Below are 25,059 nucleotides of genomic sequence, written 5' to 3' on the forward strand. Positions count from 1 at the left end.
TAACATCATCTTTTATTTTAGTTTAGTTTAGTTTCTTAACTTAATCCTTTAGTTTAGTTTAGTTTCTTGTGGGTTTAGTCGCTAAGTCACGTCCAACTCTTTGCAACCCCATAAACTGCAAAGCCCACCAGGCTCTTCTGTTCATGGGATTTCCCAGGCAAGAATACTGGGGTGAGTTGCCATTTCCTTCTCCAGTTTAGTTTCTTAACTTCATTCTTTATTCTTTGAGTAAAGATTACAGAGTGAACACACAAGGCCCTCAAAATCCTGTTGTAGTATAGCAAGAAGAATTTGGTACCAACATTATGATTAGAGGGAGACTCACTTAAGAAAAGACTCCTTGGGACTTGCAGATCCATAGAAAGATTTAGGCTTAGAAATCCCAAGTACAGAATGAGAGCAGTGTTGAGCAGAGTAGAAAGCAAGGATTAAATTAAGATCTATCTATGAAAGAGAGAGAACTTCCTGCCAACCCTTCTTCATTCATTCCCCTTGTAGACAACAGCAATAGTTGTAGACAACTCCAATACAGAAGGGTGTTCTCCACCATATCAATCTAAATAGAAAATTCCAAAATGCTACAAAACAAATATAGAGCTCATAACCAACTTTTTAAAGTTTTACACTTTAATTTGAACAAGTATTACCAATATCATGAGCATTTTCCAATCATATTTGCTTTTCAAAATTTGAACCCTTTCTATAGCAATTATATTCACACATTTTCTCTCTCTCTCTCTCACAACAGTGACAACTGAGGTGATCCCTGGGTCAATTTCCTGACATAGAGGTGTCAACTGATATCCTAGAACTTCTCAGTTTTAGAGGCACTATATTTGGAATATTAGCCTAGACTCTACATCCTCAATGCTCAACAATATTCTAAGTTATTTAAAGTTTAACAAACATTTCTTTAATTATACTGCATAAGCATTGGTTATTTACAACTGAGATCACTGGCTTATATATACATTGATACCTACATTAATGGTGATCAAGTTAACTTTGGGAACATAATAGGGAGCTGATATTTGTTATCCATCTGTTTGTGGCTGAAGGCAGAGAACATTTAGGTTGGATTAAGACATGGAATTCTGGCAGCCCATGACATTCAGTGGCAAACAGCTAATTAAATTATTACCTGTGGTCATCTAGAACGAAGTGTCTATTAATGACATGGCTTTGAAAGACTGAGTTATCTCTCATAAAGAACAGAGTAAAGGGCATGAGGAATTCAAGGTTTTAGGGTGGGCAGGTCTCTTTTAATTTTGCTGTAGAGCTTCAAGACAATGCATAAAAGCTCAAGGTTCAAAATTCTTAGTTAAAAACTCACATAGACAACCAAGGATTTTCAGTGTCTCTCATTTTTTTTTTTTTTGCCTCTAGGCTGAGATAGATGAAAATCAAGGTAAACGCTTGATCCTAAGGGTTTTCAATTTATGTTCAGTTCAGTTCAGTTCAGTCGCTCAGTCGTGTCCGACTCTCTGCAACCCCATGAATTGTAGCACGCCAGGCCTCTCTGTCCATCACCAACTCCCGGAGTCTACCCAAACCCATGTTCATCGAGTCGGTGATGCCATCCAACCATCTCATCCTCTGTCGTCCCCTTCTCCTCCCGCCCCCAATCCTACTCAGCATTAGGGTCTTTTCCAATGAGTCAACCCTTCGCATGAGGTAGCCAAAGTATTGGAGTTTCAGCTTCAACATCAGACCTTCCAATGAACACCGAGGATTGATCTCTTTTAGGATAGATTGATTGGATCTCCTTGCAGTCCAAGGGACTCTCAAGAGTCTTCTCCAACACCACAGTTCAATTTATGTAGGTTGAATTAAAAACCTGACAATGCATCACATGTAACAAAGCTTTGATAGTGAAAGAATAAATCACTGAATGTGGGTATAATGACAATGTTGAGAGATTTGGGCATCTTAAAATACACCAAATATCCAAACTCCCAATCAACCGTTATTTCCAGCAGAGACATTGCCACTATCTGATATGACTATTCCTGTCCTACTCAGAAATCTTAAAATTATTTGGTCGAAGAAGTCTTTTTTTCCAAAGAGAATTTAACCCTTTCCATATTCCGTACTCAACATCTGTCTTATTGTCTTTAGATCATTCAAACTAAAATCAAATGCCAACAGATGTATAAAATCACATATTCAAACATAGGAGAAACAATACTTATAATCAAAAAAGAATACAAGATTTTGCATGTATATATTTTTAAACTGGAAAATACATGAGATCATGTATTTTAAGTGTGCCGCATAAAGAAAAATAAGGAAAAACAGAATTTTAAATGCAGCTGAGCTTATAGATATGGGTAGACTGATAGAGATTCTGAGTTTATTGTGCTAGCTTGCATAGATATGATCATTTACTTGAATGGTTATTGAAAGATTGAGTCAAAGGTCATCCACACTAATATAAGTGGACAATCTAGAAATTCCTTTGAATGTGTACAGGAAAGAAATGAAGGACTTAAGGTTGCATTTGTTATGTATGATATTTTAATATATTTTCTAAAATTGGAAGGCCCAGAAAATATCCCCCTCACCAAAGTACTAGGAAAACCTAGAATGAGGAAAGGATATGCATCTGTGAAAGACCAGGAGCAGCGATTCTCCTGGGGATGTGGTTATTGATGGGAGATAATACAAAATTTGAAATGTATCTCAGATTCGAAGTAGATATTACAGGAATAGGACTAGTGAGATAATGAACTGATTTGTAAAACAGGAATCTTTTAAGGTGGCTATTTTTTCATGGAGTTTGTAAGACTGAGACTAGTATTTTGTCAAATACCAGATTCTTCCTTAACATTAATAACCAAAAATTGTATTAAGTTTGGGGCTTTCCTGATGGCTCAGTGGTAAAGAATTTGCCTGCAAGGTAGAAGGAGCAGGAGGTGCCGTTTTGATCACTGGGTCAGGAAGAGGGAATGGCAACCCACTCCAGTATTCTTGCCAGGAAAATTCCATGGATAGAGGAGCCTGGCAGGCTATATAGCCCAAATGGTAGCAGAGTTGGACATGACTGAAGAGACTGAGCACATGCTAAGTTTGGCAAAAAGAACATTGATGATTGTTTCCATACCTAGTTTTGGTTTCTTATCTCTGTTACTTCATGGACTTATGGTGTCTAGAATTAAGACAGTGACAAGTAATCTTGAGAAATTGCATCAAAATAAGAATAAATATTTCTCCTATAACTACTGCAATTCATCTGCAAACATTTACCAGAATCATTATTCACAGCTGAAATGGAAATAAACAATATTTGGGAAACTGATTGGATTACATTTGGTCTCAGCTAATGCTAATTTTTGTGGTCCAGGGCAATACCGTTGTCCACTGATAAGACAAAACTTATAGATATCAGGTGATAAATGGAATTTTCACTTAGAACATAATTGACATGGTGAGCTATTAGTCAAACCCCTGTTTGACTAAACAGAACATAGATGAGACAGGTTTTTAGAAAAACACTAAGATTATGAACTAAATCAATTCAATATCACCTGTTAATACAGACGTCTACTGTTACTGTGGAAATCAATACAGCCTTTGACTGGCATGTAGACATTATCTACAATATCCTTTTGTATCCATGTTAATACGTAAGACTATCAGAAACTGTGTAGTTTCACCTACCAAAGACATAAATACACACTAAACCCACAAAGTCAAGTCTCTGATAGGCCACTTAGTCAATAGGAACTTTGAACATTTCCCCACATCATAGGATGTCACACTGTCAATTACATTGTGACATCATTCTGCTTATACTTGGGAAGCTAGAATCAACAGACATTCTAGATAACACCAAATATCCAAAGTTATGAGCCAATAAAACAACAAAAAATATATGTTACTCAATCCAGTGATGTTCTCGGGGGTCTAGTAATCTTAGGATACACTGAAATTAAATTTCCAAGGAAAAGAACCAAGTGCTGCCTTCACCATCTTTTACTATTTCAAAAGATGCTAATTTCATATTTTAGGAGTTTGGAGACAGTGTAGATAATATTTAAGCCTGCCATCCAGAACTGTATATTGAAAAACCTAGAAAATTTCTATCTTTATGTGGGATTAGTGCAATAAAGGTTGTCCGTCTGCTCCAGAGTCTGACAGTGTCATTGCTATTACTTGACCACCTGAGACAACAGATACAATATTTAGGCTACAACATTTCATTCATAGTGAAATTCTAGGGACACCATTCAAAGCTGATCAAAATGTGAATAATGCACCTGGAATTAGGGAGCATCTAACCTTTATTGATACATAATGGCCCTGAGTGTTACATGGAAAAGTAAAATTCTCTTTAAATCTTTGAGAAAGTCTTACATGAATTCCAAAGTTGATTCCCCTAGGAATTTGGACCATGACTTCTTTAGAAGGCAAAAGAAAATGTGGATCATCTAAAAAAGTTGCTCTTGGATTTTCTGAGCACTCCTAGAAACTGAAAGCTTTGTTCTGAGACTCCGGGTGATCATATCACTGTGTCCTCATGACTTGGTGTTATCTGATCATTGAAGATAGGTATAACCCACAGTATTCATTATTGAGCATTATAGATGGGGCCAGGTTCAAATACATTTTGAAGGCACAGTAAGTTGCATAACATATAGCTTATTAACCTGTGATACCTGCCCTATCACTCTTCCCTCAGTCTACATTTATGGTCTCATGGACATACACATATACCGTTTGTGTAAAAAAGGATATATTGTGTTTAAAGAGAGACCTTTAAAACTCTCTAGCAACAGAAAGGAATGGAATATTTTGTATTAAAGCTCACAAGAGATGATAGCATATCAGGGAAGTCCTTTTGGGCACAGACATTAATGATTATTGCATTGCCATCTGTGTTAGAAGAAAAAAAAAAAGAGGTGGTTAGAGGATCTCTGCCATTTGAGTCTAATGTTTTGAATATATTTAAAGTGACTTACTAAGGCTAATATTGGAGCTCAAATGGTTACCTTTGTGGAATAGATGAGTGAATAGTATAGACGCTTGATTGTCCTTTGTGAATGCTCAACAAAGGCTTCATCTGTGGAGAAGATTGTGGATGGCAACAACCCTTCTATCTCATTCTCAATTTTCACAGGAGGAGTCATTAGCCACATAACAGTGGTGTAAGAGACAAATGTGATAGATGGCCCAACACTGACTTCATCTTAACAAGGCTGATCTGATTAACAAAACAAGCAGATGTAGATAATTCCCTAGCAACATGAACCAATATTATGAGCCACAATACCCTAGGACAATCAGATAACATGTCAGCAACTTCTTTTTATATATTTAATATATCACATCTTGAACAAAAGCCATTGTTGATTTGAAATTCAAGCTGCATGTACTATATTTCATTTCAGTTCAGATCAGTCACTCAGTCGTGTCCAACTCTTTGCGACCCCACAGTATGCAGCATGCCATGCTTCCCTGTCCCTCACCAACTGCCTGAGATGGCTCAGACTCATGTCCTTTGAGTCAGTGATGCTATCCAACCATCTCATCCTCTGTCATCCCCTTTTCCTCCCACCTTCAATTTTTCCCAGCATCAGGGTCTTTTCCAATTAGTTGACTCGTCGTATCAGGTAGCCAAAGTATTGGAGCTTCAGCTTCAGCATCAGTCCTTTCAATGAATATTCAGGACTGATTTCCTCTGCAATGGACTGGTTGGAACTCCTTGTAGTTTGAGGGAATCTCAAGAGTCTTCTCCAACACCACAGTTCAAAAGCATCAGTTCTTCAGTGCTCAGCTGTCTTTGTAGTCCAACTCTCACATCCATACGTGACTACTGGAAAAACCATAGCTTTGACTAGATGGACCTTTGTTTGCAAAGTAATGTCTCTGCTTTTTAACATGCTGTCTAGTTTGGTCAAAACTTTTCTTCCAAGGAGCAAGTGTCGAACCTGGAATGGTGTTCTGTTTCACATATGATAATATACATGTTTCAATGCTATTCTCTCAGAACGTCCCACCCTCACCTTCTCTCTCAGAGTCCATAAGACTGTTCTATGCATCTGTGTCCCTTATTGTGTCTCGCATATAGGGTTATTGTTACCATCTTTCAAATTCCATATATATGCATTAGTATACTGTATTGGTGTTTTTCTTTCTGGCTTACTTCACTCTGTATAATGGGCTCCAGTTTCATCCATCTCAATAAAACTGATTCAAATGCATTCTTTTTAATGGCTGAGTAATATTCCATTGTGTATATGTACCAGAGCATCCTTATCCATTTGTCTGCTGATGGACCTCCAGGTTGCTTCCGTGTCCTTGCTATTATAAATAGTGCTGCGATGAACATTGGGGTACACGTGTCTCTTTCGATTCTGGTTTCCTAGGTGTGTATGCCCAGCAGTGGGATTGCTGGGTCATATGGCAGTTCTATTCCCAGTTTTTTAAGGAATCTCCACACTGTTCTTCATTTCTGCATGTGTTTTAGAGCCAGAAGGAGCCACTAATTGTGACTGCTCTGCCTTCCATTTTCCAAGTGAGGAGACAGGCTCTCAAAGAAAATGATTTGCCCAAGATCTTATTAACTGCAAGAACCAGCTACATCCCACCAACATGTTTTACCAGTGTCTCAGGATGGCAAACTTGCCTAACAAGGAATCTCCTTCTAAAGTAGAGATACTGCCCAATCTAAGTACAACAAAATACTTACAATAAAGCCATTCTTATGAGATTAAAAAAAAAAAAAAAGAGCAAGTGTCTATAATTTCATGGCTGCAATCACCAACAGCAGTGATTTTGGAGCCCCAAAAAATAAAATCTGTCACTGTTTCCACTGTTTCCTCATCTATTTGCCATGAAGTGATGGGACCAAATGCCATGATCTTAGTCTTCTGAATGTTGAGTTTTAAGCCAACTTTTTCACTCTCCTCTTTCACTTTCATCAAGAGGCTCTTTAGTGCTTCTTCAGTTTCTGCCATAATGGTGGTGTCATCTGCATATCCAAGGTTATTGACATTTCTCCTGGAAATCTTGATTCCAGCTTGTGCCTCATCCAGCCTGGCATTTGCTTGATGTACTCTGCATATAAGTTAAATAAACAGGGTGACAATATACAACCTTGATGTATTCCTTCTCCTATTTGGAACCAGTCTGTTGTTCCATGTCCAGTTCTAACTGTTGCTTCCTGACCTGCACACAGGTTTCTCAAGAGGCAGGTCAGGTGGTCCTTTCAGAATTTTCCACTGTTTCTTGTGATCTGCATGGTCAAAGGCTTTGGCATAGTCAATAAGGAAGAAATAGATGTTTTTCTGGAATTCTCTTGATTTTTCGATGATCCAGCGGATGTTGGCTATTTGATCTCTGATTCTTCTGCCTTTTCTAAATCCAACTTGAACATCTGGAAGTTCACATACTATTGAAACCCAGCTTGGAGTAAGCCCATATCTTATTTAGCATGTCCTTAAACATATTTTCTGGAAGTGTTATTTAATATCATGATCTAATCCACAAAAATACTATGACCATAGGTATTTAATATATATATATGTATATATATGTGTGTGTATATATATATATATATATATATATATATATGGTTTTATACTACTGCTAATGGGATTCATTGATATTGAAATGTATTCTATCTTTCAGAACAGCTGCTCTAGAGTTTATTGGAATTTATATAAAAATTCATTAGGTGACTACTTCTTACAAGTGTTATTGAAAAGTAAAAGTGAAGGTTTCTCAATCATGTCTGACTCTTTGCGACCCCAAGGACTGTATAGTCCATGGAATTCTCCAGGCCAGAATACTGGAGTGGATAGCCATTCCCTTCTCCAGGGGATCTTCCCAACCCAGGGCTCAAACCCAGGTCTCTTATATTGCACATGGGCCCTGTACTGCCTGAGCCACCAGGGAAACCCATAAATATTATTGCTTACCAAAAAAACCCTAGCAACTGACTAATAAAGTTTTTTTTTTCCCTCCCAGCCTAAATATATAGATCCTGAGGGAAGGAAATGAAATGGAAGAGTCGCTATCACATCCATGATCTAGTTGAGAATGCACAGTCTATTCCTTGTTATTCAAGACTCTGCTTGTTCAGTGGTCTCATACTAAAGCCAAGATTGTGTACATGAGAGTTTCCTTTGCACTGACAGCCATTTTAAGCAGCACATGTCTCTGGATGAATAAGAAAGGATGAATTATTGTTTATTAATTAAATCTTATTCTAAAGAGGAATGTACAGCCCTTAGTAAACAAGGAAAAGAAAGGAGTATGGGTAAAATCATGAGATTCCCTGGGACCATCTAGTACTGCTACATCCAACAAAATCATTTAATAGAATACATCAGCCATCTCATGCAGACTGGACCTGAAAACTCAGTAATGAAGATTTAGAATAGCCTCGCAGAAAGAAGCATTCTGTGGTGCTGCCTGCTAGCACAGGAAACATGAAAAAGACAAATGAGAAACGCAGCTGAAAATACTAGTGGTCACTACAGAAATGAACTATAATGACAAACTCTTGACCCTTCTTTTAACATTTAATATAACTTTAAATCTCAAATAATTTTCCTTTTCAAATATATTTTCTAAATACAGAATATCACTATTCAGATATATACTAATAATTTTCTGCTTAAGTACACAAGCCCACAATAAGTGGCAATTACTAGATTCCAGCTACTCAGGCCAAAAATTATGGGAACATAACTCCTCTTTCTCATGTACTTTGACTAGTCTTTCAATTCTGTGGCATCCAACTTTGAAATATGGCCAGAATCATAGTTTCTTATTACCTTCTTTGTTACTACTGACAATTATTCTTCTTGGTCAAACTCTAGGCAGGCTCTTCTGAGCTTTACTAAGATTCATTCTTAAGAGGAACATAGGTTCCTGTCTCTAAGAGCCCAGTTCCAGCAAAAATCCTGCTAAGTCAGTTTAACCAGAATCCCCTGTCTTTGATATCTGATCGCCCTTTTTACATGATTGAGCTCCTCATCCTCCACTATCCCCCAGATGATATGTGATACACTAGCTGTCTTCAGCAAGAATCTTATTTGGTCTATTTAGTCAGAATCCCCCTTTACCCCTGGTGTTTCCTTTTAATAATTTTTCATCCACTAAAGTCCACTCCACTCTGTTTCTTGAATATGCTTTCCCACTTTTCATTTTTTTGCTTGTTTTATTCCGAGTTGAGCTCAATCTATCACTCCTACTATGAGATCCCATTATGGTAACCCCTTGTATAAAATATGTCTCACCATCCTTTAACAAATGCTATGAATATTGGGTATTTTAGTGCCATCTAAGCCTATTCTACCATCAACAATTTCTGAGATAATCATAAACTTCCAGACCAGTCTCCAAGATTTCCCACTGCTTCATTAGATTCTTTCCTCAAAATAGCAACCAGTATGTTCCTTTCAAAAGGTAAACTTGGTATGTTATTACTCTGTTTAAACCCACCATGGACTTACTGCAATACGCAGAGTTAAATACAAGGTCATCTAGCTTTTTAGTCCAAAGCCTAAAACAAAGTTTCTACACTATCTAGCATTTTTTAACCTCTGATCTTTTCTCCTACCACTTTCTCATTCATTTCAGTAACACTGGTTATCTTTAGAACCAATCTTTTTCCAAATTCTCATTGATTTGCTGTGGTTAGAAGGAAAAAAGTTTATTGTCCACTTTCCACTCCAAATAATCTTTTACCTACTGAAGGCTAGAGGAGAAATGTTAACACATTAGGATTAGGTTTTGCTTTTGTTTTTCTTTTTTCAATAATAACTCGGTATGCTTTTTAAAATATCTATCTACTTCTCCTTGAAATTAAAAACATACATGCATATATTAAAAGTAAATGTATGGAGAAAAATATAGCATGCCACTCCTGATCAAAAGAAAGCAGATGTAGCTATATTAATTTCAGAGAGAACAGGCTTCAAGGGAAGAAAATTTACCAGGAACAAAGAGAGGCATTATATAATGATAAAAGGATCAATTCTCTCAGAAGTCATAACATTCTTTAATGTGTACACACCTACAACAAAGTGTCAAGCTACATGAGGCTAAAATGAATGGAACTTCAAAGTGTATTAGATAAATTTACTGTTGAAGTTGGAGATTTTAGCACCCCTCCTCAGAAATGGCAGAAAATCAGTACATACATAGTTAAATATCAGTACTTTCCAATCTGATCTATAGATTCAAAGCATTATATATCTGTGCTCTGAGTTTTAACAAAGTCTCCCATTAAGGTCAAGCTGAAGTGATGTATGGAAGATCTTTGCAAAAGATTTATCATATTATAGACAATATTATGTCGGAATTAAGTTGGAGTTTAGAGACTGTGAGAAAATAAATTGAAGATGCATTGAAGAATTTTCCAGAAAACTTAAAACTTTTCAGAATGACTGGGTTAAAATGTTTTTTAATCCTAAATAATTATTGCTATTATTTTCTTCAACATACTAGCAAATTAGTGGTTAAAGACTAGTAAGATTGTATTAATAGTCTCAATATTTTACTTATCAATTTAGCTATAATTTATTATTTGACTATGAAGTTTGTCCGATTTATACTGGGGCTTGACTTTGACTTTTGCAAATGGCTGACTTTAGCCAATTGAATATTAATAAGTATAGGTTGACCAGTGGATAGAAAAAATGCATGTGCAGTTAGGATTTCTATCCTGTGCTACAGCAAAATCTATGAGAAGAATATCTCTGGGCTAGCCTACTAGTCCCCCAGAAAGGATGAAGAGCATGTGGAACACAGCTAGGACTAGCCAAAACCCCTCAGGGAGATGCCCAGAATCGCTTGTGTGCTCAATCAAAATGTATTAAATCATTTTTAAGATAATTTACAAAAATAAACAGATGAGATATAATTAAATTCAAAAGTTTTTACAATACAAAGGAAACCATAAACAAAACAAAAAGCCAATCCACACAAGAAGAGAAAATATTTGCAAATGATGGGGCTGACAAGGGAGTGTTCTTCAAAATTTACAAACAGCTCATTATTATGATCAAAATAAGCAACCCAACCAAAAAAAAAAAAAAGAAGAAGAAGAGCTAAATAGATATTTCTCTAAAGAAGCAAACAGATGGCAAAGAGGCACATGAAAAGATGTTCAACATCACAAATTATTCAGTTTAGTTCAGTTCAGTCGCTTAGTCATGTCTGACTCTTTGAAACCCCATGGGCTGCAGCATGCCAGTCTTCCCTGTCCATCACCAATTTCTGGAGCTTGCTTAAACTCATGTTCATTGAGTCAGTGGTTCCATCCAACCATTTCATCCTCTGTCGTCTCCTTTTCCTCCTGCCTTCAATTTTTCCCAGCATCAGGGTCTTTTCCAAAGAATTGACTCATTGCCTCAGGTAGCCAAAGTATTGGAGCTCCAGCTTCAGCATCAGTCCTTCCAATGATATTCAGGACTGATTTCCTTTACAATGGACTCGTTGGAACTCCTTGTAGTTCCAGGGAGTCTCAAGAGTCTTCTGCAACACCACAGTTCAAAGGCATCAATTATTTGACGTTCAAACTTCTTTATTGTCCAGCTCTCACATCTGTACATGATACTGGAAAAACCATATTTTTGACCGTATGGATCTTTATTGGCAAAGTAATGTCTCTTGTTTCTAATATGCTATCTAGGTTTGTCATAGTTTTTCTTCCAAGGAGAAAGTGTCTTAATTTCATGGTTTCAGTCTCCATCTGCAGTGATTCAAAGCCAAAGAAAATAAAGTCAGTCACTATTTCTATTGTTTCCCCATCTGTTTGCCATGAAGTGATGGGACTGGATGCTATGATATTAGTTTTTGAATGTTACATTTTAAGCCATATTTTTCACTATCTTCTTTCATCTTCTTCAAGAGGCTCTTTAATTCCTCTTTGCTATCTGCTACAAGGGTGGTGTCATCTGCATATCTGAGATTATTTATATCTCTCCTGGCAATCTTAATCTCAGCTTGTGCTTCATCCAGCCTGGCATTTCATATGATGTACTCTGCATATAAATTAAATAAACAAGGTGATAATATACAGCTTTGACATTCTCCTTTCCCAGTATGAAATCAATTCATTGTTCCATGACCAGTTCTAACTGTTGCTTCTTGATTTGCATACGAGTTTTGCAGGAAGCAGCTAATGTGTTCTAGTATTCCAATATGTTTAGGAATCTTCCACAATTTGTTATGATCTACAGAGTAAAAGTCTTTAGCATATTCAATGAAGTAGAAGTAGATGTTTTTTATGGAATTCTGTAGTTTTCTATGATCCAACAGATGTTGGAAATTTGATCCCTAGATCCCCTGCCTTTTCTAAGTCCAACTTGACCATCTGAAAGTTCTCAGTTAACATACTCTTGAAGTCTAGCATGAAGGATTTTGAGCATTACTTCACTAGCATGTGAGCACAATTGTGCAGTAGATTGAACATTCTTTGGCATTGCCACTGCTGAGTTTTCCAACCTGCTGGCATATTGAGTGCCACACTTTAAGAGCATCATCTTTTAGGATTTGAAATAGCTCAATGGGAATTCCATCAGCTCCACTAGCTTTTTTCATAGTGATGCTCCCAAAAGCCCACTTGACTTCACATCCCAGGATGTCTGGCTCTAGGTGAGTGATCCCACCATAGTGGTTATCCGGGTCATTAAGATTTTTTGTGTATAGTTCTTCTGTGTATTCTTGCCACCTCTTTTGAATATCTTCTGCTTCTGTTAGGTCAATACTGTTTCTGCTCTTTATTGTGCCCATGTTTGTGTGAAATGTTCTCTTGGTATCTCTAATTTTATTGAAGAAATTTCTAGTCTTTTCCATTCTATTGTTTTCCTCTATTTCTTTGCATTGTTCACTTAAAAAGTCTTATCTTTCCCACATGTATATGTAAAACTGAATACACCTGAAACTAACACAGCATTGTTAATTAACTATATTCTAATATAAAAAAGGCAGTTTAAAAGTAAATTAAAAAATAAAGATAACTGGTAACTTTTATAAACAGTTTTTATGACTAAAAAGGTATTAAATGATACATCACTTTTATTTCCTCTGTTATTTATTATAAGAGAAGATAAAGCAAATTTTCAAGGACATTATGCAGCATTTGGAAATAAATTTTAAATAAAACTCAAAGACAATTGCATTGAATAAAGTCATAAAATGAACAGGAGTATATTGGTGACCAAGAATTGTGGTAGAGAAATTCTGGCAGTCATTCTTTGGGAGTGTGAATGGAAAGGATGAGAAAAGGAGTGATAGGAGAGGCCAGGGAAGAGATATTCTCAGAAATATGTCAGAGATCTACTTACAACATCTACTCACATTTTCTGTCTCTATCCATCTTTTGTTACATTCATAATCTATCACTTTCTTCCCAAAGTGCTGTCTAACTTTGCTAGCCAAAATCTAACCTAGAACAGAGGGGTCACCAAAAAGGCTTTAGGACTCGGCAGAGGAGAGCTGCTGAGGGTCATGGTTAAGATGCCTAGAGAGTTTGGATTTATGATGATTCTTACTTAATTTATGAATATATTTTTTGTAAAAATAGCATATTCTTGTTGTTTAGCTTTTAAAGCACTAAATGCATAGCTATGTCTCAAGTTCATTATTGAGAAAATAATCTTTGGTGGACAAAACAAGAAAACGTCAGTTCTGTGTATGGCATTGCTAATAGGAGATAATATGTTCATACATTGTTGTAACTTTGACAACATTGAGTTGCTTTAGAATATCATCTATTTTTAATTGAAACCTGCCTGTGTATATTAAAGTAATAATTTTAAAAAGTGTCATCTTGCATAATGGGTTAAATGCATAAAATATCCAGTAAACAAATTCTGTGAATAAAATAAAAAGAAATATTTTAAGATATTTTTCAATATTTTGTTTTGATTATTTAAAAATATTATGAATTTGAAAAATCAAAATACATAAATAAGTTAATAAAAATACATGAATTATTTTCTATGTTTTATCTGTCACCATAAATTGGAAATAGAGAATTAAGCAATAGCAATTTATTATAGTCACTAAATGTTGAAATTCAACATCAAATATAAATTATTCATCTTTAGTGCCAACATAGAAACTAGAGGAGCAACTGTTTACATTTAAATATCTTTATTCATCTGAAGTAATCTTATTTTGATTCAAATATTTGCATTTTTATTTCTCACAAAATATTCATGTTTTAAAATCTTCATTTGGCTAAATATACTGTCAAGTTTTGCCATACATAATAAAAAGCATGGATTTGAAAGAGAGATAAACTGCTTATGATTATTTTATAATTTTTTGAGATGACAAACTTGAATATGTAAAGAGGGACTGTCGAAAAGTGACTAAAATTAACATTTTTAAAATGGAACCTGGAATAAGGAAACATTTGAAGCTTTTTGATCTTGAATATAAAACTGTCAAAATTAGAATTTCAAAATGGCACTATCAGGTCCAAATCCATGTACACCAGTTGGTCAGTATTTTCCAGAGGACTTTCTTGATGGTTGGTTTCAGGATCTGAATCATTTAATATCACATCTCAGGACAACTGAGAAGTCTCAGGGCATTGTTTGGTTTTCAACTAGTGCGATAGAAAGACTCTCTTAGCTGCATGAGTGGAGTAGCCCTCTTCTTTCAAAGCTTAAGTTCTATATTTAGCTTCATTTCTTCTTTTTTATCTCTGCTTATTTGGCCAATTCCTCTCTGCTATTGGAATCATGGGTGGCTGTCTGATCCGCATTCTTGTCACATGCCTTTAGGCTAAATCAGACTTCTTGGACAGTAAATTCCAATTGCAACAAATTGTGTAATTTTTTTAAGTACCTAATAAATAGAATGTCTGTTCGTGTGTGTGTGTGTTAGTCAGTCAGTTGTGCCTGACTCTTTGCCGCCCCATGGACTATAGCCCTCCAGGCTCCTCTGTCCATGGGATTCTCCAGGAAAGAATATTCGAGTGGGTTGCCTTTCCATCCTCCAGGGGATCTTCCTCACCCAGAGATTAAATCCTGGTCTCTTGCATTGCAGGCAGAGTCTTTACCATCTGGGTCACCAGGGAAGATTATCTAATAAATAAGGTGAAAACTAAATAAACATATGCAGAAAGTTGAGTGTAGTGCTTGGTCAATTACTCAATTAGTATTTCAAGCATTTTAATTATTATAACACAAGTTAATACAACATACTATAGCAGGAGTTATGAATCCAGAGGAAAAGTTATGGCTTCCAGGGAAGTGGACAAGGTTGGGTCAAAGAAAAAAAAAAATCATGGCTGAAGAAGACAACAGATATTTAGAATGTAGATATAGTGAAGCACAATCAGTGATGAAGATGAATGAAAACAGAAAAGAAAATGCATGTTTAATACAGAAAGTAATAGGTAATTCATTTGATCGAGTTTCAAAAAAAGTGAAAAGTGACAAAGAATAATACATTTTAGTATACCAACAGAACCAGTTCTTATTCGGTTTTTAGTTCTGAAGAGAAGTCCTGCCCAAATTTCAATCTTGTTTTTTCACCAATGTATATCTTGATGTATATTAGCATGTGTACTATTTTTTTCCATCTATAAAATGAAGTCAATAGTTTCTACTTTATAAGGTCATTTTGAGAATTAAAGAAAATATAAACCTATTTAAATATGTAGCATATAAACATGCTTCTGCATAATATTGCTTAGAATAGTTTTTGACATATAGTAAATATTGATTAAATAACAGCTGTTTCAATACCACTGCTGTTAGCAATATAATCAAGAGACATTATCAAGAAGTTGATCGAATGGGCTTATTTAAAACTGATGTCTAAAGCCTTAAAGAAAATCATGCCATTACTTTTAGAGACATGAGAGAAGGTAGAGATTCAGGCTAAAAAGGTGAAACTTTGAGTGGGGATGGCATTAAATTGAAGGTTCTTTTAGGAATTTCGGTTATAGTTGTTCATGTGACAGTGAAGAGCTTTAAGGTTTAAAGCAAGGGTCCTCAACCCATGGACCATGGACTATTATCAGTCCATGGCCTGTTAGGAACTGGGCCGCACAGCTGGGAATGCATGACAGGCAAGCTAGCAAAGCTTCATCTGTATTTACAGCCACTCCTCATAGTTTCCATTATCCCCTGAAGTCCACCTCCTGTCAGACCAGCAGAGGCATTAGAATTCCATAGGAGCAAGAATCCTACAATGAACTGCACATGCAAAGGATCTAGGTTATGAGCTTCTTATTAGAATCTAATGCCTGGAGATCCGAGGTGGAGCTAAGGCAGTGATGCTGGTGCTGGGGAGTGGCTGCAAATATAGATTATCATTAGCAGAGAGGTTTCACTGCACAGAGATCATAAAAAATCAGTTGTTTGCAGACTCATATCAAAGCCCCATCAGTGAGTAATAAGTGACAATTAAGCTGCCTCTGGTGGCAGGCTTCAAGCCAGAATTTGACACTTATTTTAGTCAAAACATGACACGCCCAGTATTTCATTGACCACTTCTGTCCATGCCACTTTTCCTATGCTCTTGTCTCAGTCACAGTTTTGGTAAGCCCACAGCGAACCCTAGCCAAAATGAGTAAAAAGCAGACATCACTGGAGAGTTTCTTTCAAAAGGGGAAAAGACCCAGCAATGAAACAACAGAAGACTAAGACTACCAACAAAAAGAAAACTGCATTTAAGAGAAAGTACCAAAAGTCCTACTTAAATCATGGCGTTCATTGCATAGGTGATTCACATTCTCCAGGCCTGCTTTTATAATATGTAGCGACTGGCTATCCAATGAAGACATGAAACCTTCAAAACTGTTTGGTCACGTGGAGACCAAGTGCCGTGCATTAAAAGACTAGACTTGGAGTTTTTCAAAAGGAAAAAAAAAGGTGAAGTGTGGTCTTTACAGACCAGGATCTGGTGGACTGGAGTCGATGAAAAGAAAGAGAAAGAGAAAGAAAGACTCAGGGGACCCAAGTCTCTAGTGGAGCAAGGATGTGTTATTAGCAGGAATGTAGGCTTATATATCCTTGGTAAAATGATTATTTGGCTATTACAGAGGATAGAATGTCATTGATATGCAACAAAATGGATAGTCTAATACATACAAGGTCACTGATGCTGAAAGAAGTCACAGAAGGGAGTAACTGAAAGGAATCCAAGTGGATACCCCTTCCCATGATCTCAGTCCTGAGAACTGTGTTCAGCTTTACTCGTTCCGGAATAGGAACTGATAAGGAACAGAAAATCCTTGAGAAATGGCACACAAAGGAAAAACAGTGCAACATAGTGGATTCCTTAAAGTTAAACGTCCCCTGACAATTCCCCCATTTTAATTATTTTTTTTATAATTGGGGGTGACTGTAGATACTTTAGTGAAAAAGGCTCTGACTAAATGAGTTTGTTTAGTTTGACTAATCTTCATTGAAAGGCATCAGTATAGTACATATATAACCATTAGGACTATTTTTAGCATTACAATTTCAGATCCAATATTATGTATAATACTTTGCAACCATCTTCGAGGGTCCAGCCCAGACCGTTGATCAGCTAGTTATTCAGCTAAAGTTTCTAGATTATTGGAAGAAGGTAGATCTTTAGAGAAGGCTTCAAAGATTTCTTTTTGTAATAATTGTACATTTAAGGAAGCATTATCATGTAAGTCTTGCAAATGAAATTTGATTTGTTCCCAATTGTAGGTACTATATTTGAACCGAACAGGGGTAATACAAAATTGAGTAGAAGCTCAATCACATTTTAGCAAAGTCTGTTTTTGTAAATCTATTAATTGATCTCCGACCCATTGGAGGGCTATTTTCATTTTCTGTATTTCATCTTGAACTTCTTCATTGATCTGAGCCTGAGTGGTCCACATAGTATGAGCATCTTTAGTCCAATTTTGGATAAAATTGTGTGTTTGAATTGAGGTTTGTAAGGCAATGCTGGCGATAGCAGCAGTAGCGCAAATGGCTATTAATCCCAAAATGCTAAAAATTAGCCATCCAATGAATCGTTTAGATCATCAGAGTAATTTCGTAAGTAATCAGGAAGCAAGTCCAGCCATGGAACCTTCTTCCCAGGGTCATTGGGGATCTATTGGCAACCATAGGTTACATTGAGATCAAAGAATCAGAAGGGATTCATTTTTTATAGACAGGTATATAGTTTGCAGTTTGTACAAGTTACAGAACATAAAGTCTTATTAAATTGCAAGTTTCCTATAGTACAACAAAAGGAAGGGGGACACAAGCTTGTATAAAACATGATTGATTATAATGAAAGAAATAATGATTAGAACTGTGACTAGTCCCTGTGAAACATCCAGTCCAAGTTACAAGTTCTTTGGTGTTTGTGGCAAGCTTCCAAATGTCCCATTGTTCAGGTCCAGTCAGTTTATTGAGGACGATTCGAGGGCGAGGGGGTGCCATTCCACCATCATGTCAGCCAGGAAGTCCTTTGTCATGGTAATGTTTCATCATAACATTGGTAATCTTCCATGCTACTTGAGTAGCATAATCACATTTAGTGTTATTAATATCATCTGAACAGTCAGATAACCACATGTCATGGGGTCCTCAATCGACATTGGTGTAATTGTCCACAAATATTAATTTTCCTGATTTGGTTTGACATCTGTCCCAATGAACAGGAATATATTCAAAGTTCTTATAAGTAAACCCTTTGCATAATATTTTTTGTCCTTTCCCTAGAGTTTCAGTAGTGTTGATATGATTCTTATAAAAAGAAAGGGCAGGAAGTAATCAAGTAATCCAAGCAACGTCTGAAATTCCTTTTGTGGAGGCAGGACGAAAGCCCAGGTTTGTCTGCTAATGTTTACGCATAATTTTGCTGGGCCCATGCATAAAGGAAGGATTTCATAACCTAGAGAAATATTAATTAGTTTTCCTTCTTCCTCAGGGTCTGAGGGTCCCTCCAGGCTCCAAGGAGGAGGCATATGCATTGAGTCATTGGTAGATACGATTAGTCCTCTTTCCATTCTGCAACCTGTAGTAAAGGGGGATTGGGTATTTAAGTCCAGTAAGTACGATTCATTAATTCAGCTTGAGCAGGGGAAGCAGAAGCAAGCAAAGCAAGCACAGAGACAGAAATATTTCCTGGATTCTGAGGCATTCCCTGTTGAGAAACCAGATTTTCAGCTCGATTAGTAAGGACTTTTATCTGTCTCCAAATAGGGAGAGCATAAGGTCGATAACGTTGAGTGTGGCGTTTCTTGGAAACTTTTAAAGCCCCCATGGCTTGTACAGGAATCTCCTCCTCCTGAGGATTTTGCTGTTTCTTTTCTATCTTGAATGTCGGTGGCTCCCCTGGGGTGGATCCTCCGAAGGGGAAGCCAAATGAGTTCATTGGATTCATCTGGAGAAATACAAGCATACCCCTTTCCCTGTGAGATTAATTCCCAAAACTTCCATTGTTTGGTTAGCCCGTTTTGATACCACATAAGCAAAGGAAGGGAGGCATCCTGTGACTCCTCAAAATGTTTTTTCTGCTCTTGTTAAGATATCTCCTTGTGGTAAGTTTAAAAAAATTAAAACAAATAAAGCTGTATTAACAATAGTTATAGGTTTAGAGAATAGCTTATGTTGAACTCTAGTAAAGTCTGTTTTAAATAAGGAAGATAGTAGTGTTCCTGTATATTCCCCCTTTTTAAATTTTTTTTTAATTTGTAGTTTTAGTGTGTAATGTGTTTGTTTGATTATATCTTGTGTTTGTGGATTATAAGGAATATTTGTAATATGTGTGATAGAAAATGATTGTAAAAATTGTTTGAAATGTTTAGAAATATAGGTAGGGCCATTATCTGTTTCTATAGAATTAGGAGTATCCATGAAAGCAAAACAAGTTAATAGAGGAGTTATAATATGATGTGTAGTTTCCACCTAGAAGAGGTGTGGCCCAGATGAAAGAAGAGTTTGTGTCAATGTAGACATGTAAAAAAGAAGATGGAGAAAGTTTAGGGCAGTGAGTTACATCCATTTGTTATAATTTGTTAGGCTGTAATCTTCTAGGATTGGTATTTTGTGTAATGGGTCAAAGGTGTAAGGGTTTACAAGTAGAGCATTTATTAATGATTTTTTTTAGCTTGGTGGTGTGGAATCTTTCACATTTGGTGTAAGGAGCCAGCATTATTATGTAATAAGGCATGTTGTTCTTCAGGAGTAGCAAAAGAAATGAGTTTATCAGCTTGCTCATTATCATAAGCCATAGGTCCAGGAAGGCAGGAATGTGCTCGAATATGAGTAATATAGATAGGAGAAGTGCGTTTTCTAACAATAGATTGTAGTTTGAAAAAAAGTTGTTGAATTATAGGGTGATTGGAGTTTATAATGAGGTCTCTATATTTTTTAATACAAAAATGGAATATAAGGAATCAGAGACTATGTTAATGGGGTAAGTATGTAAGCAAATAACTTGAATGAGAGCATATAATTTGTTTTGTTGAGTAGAATGAAATTTAGTATAAAAAAATTATATTTTTTGAGAGATCAGAATGAGGCCTAAAGATTTTTGTTCCCATTTCTATAGAAAACATCAGTATGAGATAGGATATAAGTGATTTTGTCCCTCTAAAATGGATGTAGATCTATTTTATTGGGTGTTCTAGTTGAGCAAGAAGGCCTGTGGGGAAATGGAGAGAGGGGAGTACAAATAATTTTAGAGGTAAATCAAGTCTAATTGGTGTAAGAAATTGTTGTAGTAATTTATTTTGTATTAAATACAGTTCTTTTCATGTCTCTTGGGATAATGAGTGGGGGCTATTTAAATTGGGATCTCCTTTCAAAGTATTAAATAAATTAGTCAGTTTATAATCAGCAATGTCTAAGGAAGATCTAATCCAATTAATATCTCCTAAAAGTTTTTGGAAAATCATTTAAAGTTGATAATTTATCAATATGTATCTGTGTTAGTTGGGGAATAATATGTTATCTATTAATAATAAATCCTAAAATTATAAGATGTAGAAGTTTGAATTTTTTCAGGGGCAATAAGTAATCTAGAGTCTTTTAAGTATTGTTGGGCTATACTGAACATGTGTTGAGCTTCTAAAATAGATGGAGCTGAGAATAATGTATCATCCATATAATGAATAACAAGAAAATTAGGATTTTTTTTTTCTTATAGGTTCTAGGGCTTTGGCTACATAATATTGACATATGGTGGCAGAATTCATCATACCTTGAGGTAATACAGTCTATTGGTATCGTTTATGAGGCCCAGTGTGATTGGGATAAGGAAGAGAGAAAGCAAATCTCTCTCGGTCTAGAGGATGTAAAGGTATACTAAAAAAGCAATCTTGTAAATAGATAATAATAATATGTAAGTTTTGAGGAATAATGGTAGGTGTTGGGATTTCTGGTTGTAATGTACCCATAGGTTTCATAGATGCATTAACTTTTCTAAGGTCAGTCAAGAGACACCATTTGCTAGATTTCTTTTTTATAACAAAAATGAGAGAGTTCCAAGGGGAATAAGATTCTTTAATATGTCTTAATTCTAATTGTGTGTCTATAAGTTCTTTATTAGCCTGTAATTTTTCTTTTGTAAGGGGCCACTGCTCTGTCTAAATAGGCTCATCCGTATTCCAAGTTATTTTAATAACTGTTTTGTTTGTTAAATGAGCAGTGGCCCCTAAGAAAAATGTGGAATGTATGATTTGAGTTTGCCATTGTATAAGTAAATCTCTTCTTATTAAATTAAGGGGGTACATCTGTTATATAAGGTTGTAATGTAGCAAGTTGGCCTTCTGGTCCTTCATAAGGATAAATTTGAATATTTTGATAAACTTCTTGTATTTTGGTTTGGGAAACTCCTGTAATTTGGCAAGAAATTTTCTGTATAGGCCAAGATTTGGGCCATAAGTGTTTGGAAATAATAGTGATGTTAGATCCAGTATCGAGGAGACCAGAAAATTTTTTACCATTAATTTTGATATTTATATTTGATCGAACATATTCAGATACCAATGATGGCCATAAGGATTGTTTTTCATCTGTATTGTTTGATCCATCTGTCTGTATATCATAAGAGGAGTTAATAGCAGTATAAGGTAAAAGAAGTAATAGCAGTATAAGGTAAAAGGCAATTTTATCTCTCTTTTTAAATTGCCATAGTATCTGAGATGACATCATAATTTGAATTGCTCCCTTATAATCTGAATCAATTATATCAGGGTTAACAGTAATTTCCTTAGAAGTCAAGCTAGATCGGCCAAATAAAAGGCTGAAAGTTTGTGGAGGTAGGGGTCCAAAAAGTCCAGTAGGTATTCTAGAAGGGATTATTTGAGGGAAAAGGAGAAAATCATTTAGGGCTGATATATCAATGGCAGTGTTGTATGTTGAGGATTTGAGGAAAAAGATGGAGTTTGCCCCTGGTTTTTGTTGAAGGAGACCCGGGGAGTTCCCTGTTTGAAGTTTCCCAAAATAAGTTTTCTTTCAACAACATAGTTAGATTGGCAATCTTTAGCCCAATGCATCCCTTTATGACAGTGAGGGCAAAGTTTTGGAAACCTTTTATTATTTTTAATTTTTTCTGCATGTTTTTAGGGCAATCCTTTTTTATATGGGTATTATGCCCACATGTAAAATATTCATTATATCCTTTTTTAAAAGTAGCAGCCATTGCTTCAACTAACATTTGCATAATCTGTGTTTCAGACCCGAGATTGTGGCAAGCCTTCAAATAATCAATACCAGTCCCGGTCTCATGTATTGGAGTGATAGCGCTTTGACATTCTTGATTTGCATTCTCATATGTAAGCCATTTTTCTAATTGTATGTTGGCTTCTTCTCCAATTACAGTATGGGAAATAGTAGTTTCTAGTCTAGCTAGAAAATTAGCATAGGCTTCATTAGGTTCTTGTAATATTTTAGTGTAACTACCTTTAGGTTCCCCCTGAGGAGCAATTTGATCCTAGGCCTCAAGGGCAACTTCTTTCAATTGTATATGCAACAAAGGAGGGCATTGTATTTGGGCTTTTATTGTCTCAAATTGTCCTGTACCAGTTAATATTTCAAAAGTGATTTGGTTCTGAGGAGTGCCAGCTCAAGAATTAAAATTGGCATGATCCTGAAACATATCTTGAAACCATATAGACCATTGAAGATATTCTCCTGGTTTAAGGAGAGTTAATTCCGGGACCAAAGATAGGTTTCAGTCATTCAAAGCTTTGTGTGCAAAATTTTATTTAAAGTGACAGAACAGTAAATATTAAAAAAAAAGGGGGGGTAGAAAGAGTATTTGTACCATTAGTTTAAGTGGGACCTTATATATATTTTTCAACTAGTTGTTGAGAATAGGTTAAAAGAATGCCTCAATGCTGCACGAGTTCTATTAGGCCCTTTCCCAAGACATACATCCGGAGATAATTTTGGCACAAGATTAGCCAGGGAGAACAGGTTTAAGATAATGCAAAATATATTGTTACTGTGCAATCAAGGGTACAAGTCTTGAAATACAATTTCTCAGGCAAGATTTGTTACAATTATAATCATTAACATAAAGCCTAAGAAAAGCATTTTCATGAATAAGACATTGCTGTGTGTAATCATTAGTTCTGGACCTAAAGAAAGGTCAGTTTTCTGGCAAGACACATTGTTGCACAGGGCTTAAGGAATGTTTGCATCCTCTTTATAGGGCCCTGGACTGTCTGCTTAAGCTTTAACTCTTTCATTTCCTCCTGCTTTTAGGAGAATATGGTTGTCAGGGAAAGGGGTGGAGAAATCATTTCATAACTTTTTCCTGTTGGAAAGGGGTGTAGACCATAAATTGTTGAGGCAATATATTTTCTTTAGCCTCATATTGAGGATCTATGATCCAGGGGCCCCAAGTAATAGTTGGAAGAGCCTGTGGCAATCATAGGAGCTTGAATAATCATTTGTAACTTAAATGCCTCAAACCTCTTAGATATAAAATTCATTATATAGTTACAGATACAAAAAGCAAACAGAAAGAATAAGATGACTACAATTATTACAGTCAAGATAGTTTTCCACCATTTGGAGATAAGCCTCCATTTGCTGATGTGAAGCCTAAAGTCTTTGAACTTTAAATAAATGATGAAGTAAAGCAGAAAAATGGTGAGGCTTTCCAGCCTTTAGTCTCATAACCCCGCACTTACCTAATCTCAGTAAGTCTCAGTCACTCCGTCCTGAACACCTTGAATTCCATGTCCCTACCTCAGGTGCCACTTGTGATCTTCTTTACAGACCAGGACCTGGTGGACCGGAGTCAACAAAAAGAAAGAGAAAGAGAAAGAAGGACGTGGGGGACCCAAGTCTCTAGCGGAGCAAGGGTGTTTTATTAGCAGGAATGTAGGCTTATATATCCTTGGTAAAATGATTATTCAGCTATTACAGAGGATAGAATCATTGATATGCAACAAAATGGATAGTCTAATAAATACAAGGTCACTGATGCTGAAAGAAGTCACTGAAGGGAGTAACTGAAAGGAATCCAAGTGGATACCCTTTCCCATGATCTCAGTCCTGAGAACTGCATTCAGCTCTGCTCGTTTCGGAATAGGAACTGATAAGGAACAGAGAATCCTTGAGAAATGGCACACAAAGGAAGAACAGTGCAACATAGTGGATTCCTTAAAGTTAAACGTCCCCTGACAGCGAAGCAACTTTTGAAGGCCACCATTTCATCAAATGTGTCTGCATTGAGAGCATCATTCTTGTGACTACCCACAATGCTAAAGCGAAGAAGTCCTTTATTTTGGGGAAGACTTTATCTTATGTGCTGCTAAGGACAGTTGTCAAGAACTTTTAGGAGAGGCTGCAGTTCAAAAGGTGGCACATTTTCCTCTCTTGGCTAGCACCTGCTGCTGCTGCTGTTAAGTTGCGTCAGTTGTGTCCGACTCGGTGCGACACCATAGACGGAAGCCCACCAGGCTCCGCCGTCCCTGGGATTCTCCAGGCAAGAACACTGGAGTGGGTTGCCATTTCCTCCTCCAGTGCATGAAAGTGAAAAGTGAAAGTGAAGTCACTCGTCGTGTCCGACTCTTCGCGAAACCATGGGCTGCAGCCTACAGGCTTCTCCATCCATGGGGTTTCCCAGGCAAGAGTACTGGAGTGG

At 36.3% G+C, this 25,059-nt stretch overlaps 1 long non-coding RNA gene across 1 annotated transcript; it reads right to left on the reverse strand.

Moving 5' to 3' along the window:
- Nucleotides 1-15,126: 15,126 nt before the first annotated feature.
- On the reverse strand, nt 15,127-24,276 carry LOC145528390 (uncharacterized). The gene is made up of 2 exons (XR_014070371.1): nt 24,101-24,276; nt 15,127-19,338 (listed from the first exon to the last, which is right to left on the reverse strand). It is a non-coding gene; the product is annotated as an uncharacterized LOC145528390 (long non-coding RNA).
- Between the last annotated feature and the right edge of the window lie 783 nt (nt 24,277-25,059).

Source organism: Giraffa tippelskirchi, chromosome 12 (genome assembly GCF_054371585.1).
Source record: "Giraffa tippelskirchi isolate mGirTip1 chromosome 12, T2T-mGirTip1v1.2.pri, whole genome shotgun sequence".
NCBI lineage: Eukaryota > Metazoa > Chordata > Mammalia > Artiodactyla > Giraffidae > Giraffa > Giraffa tippelskirchi.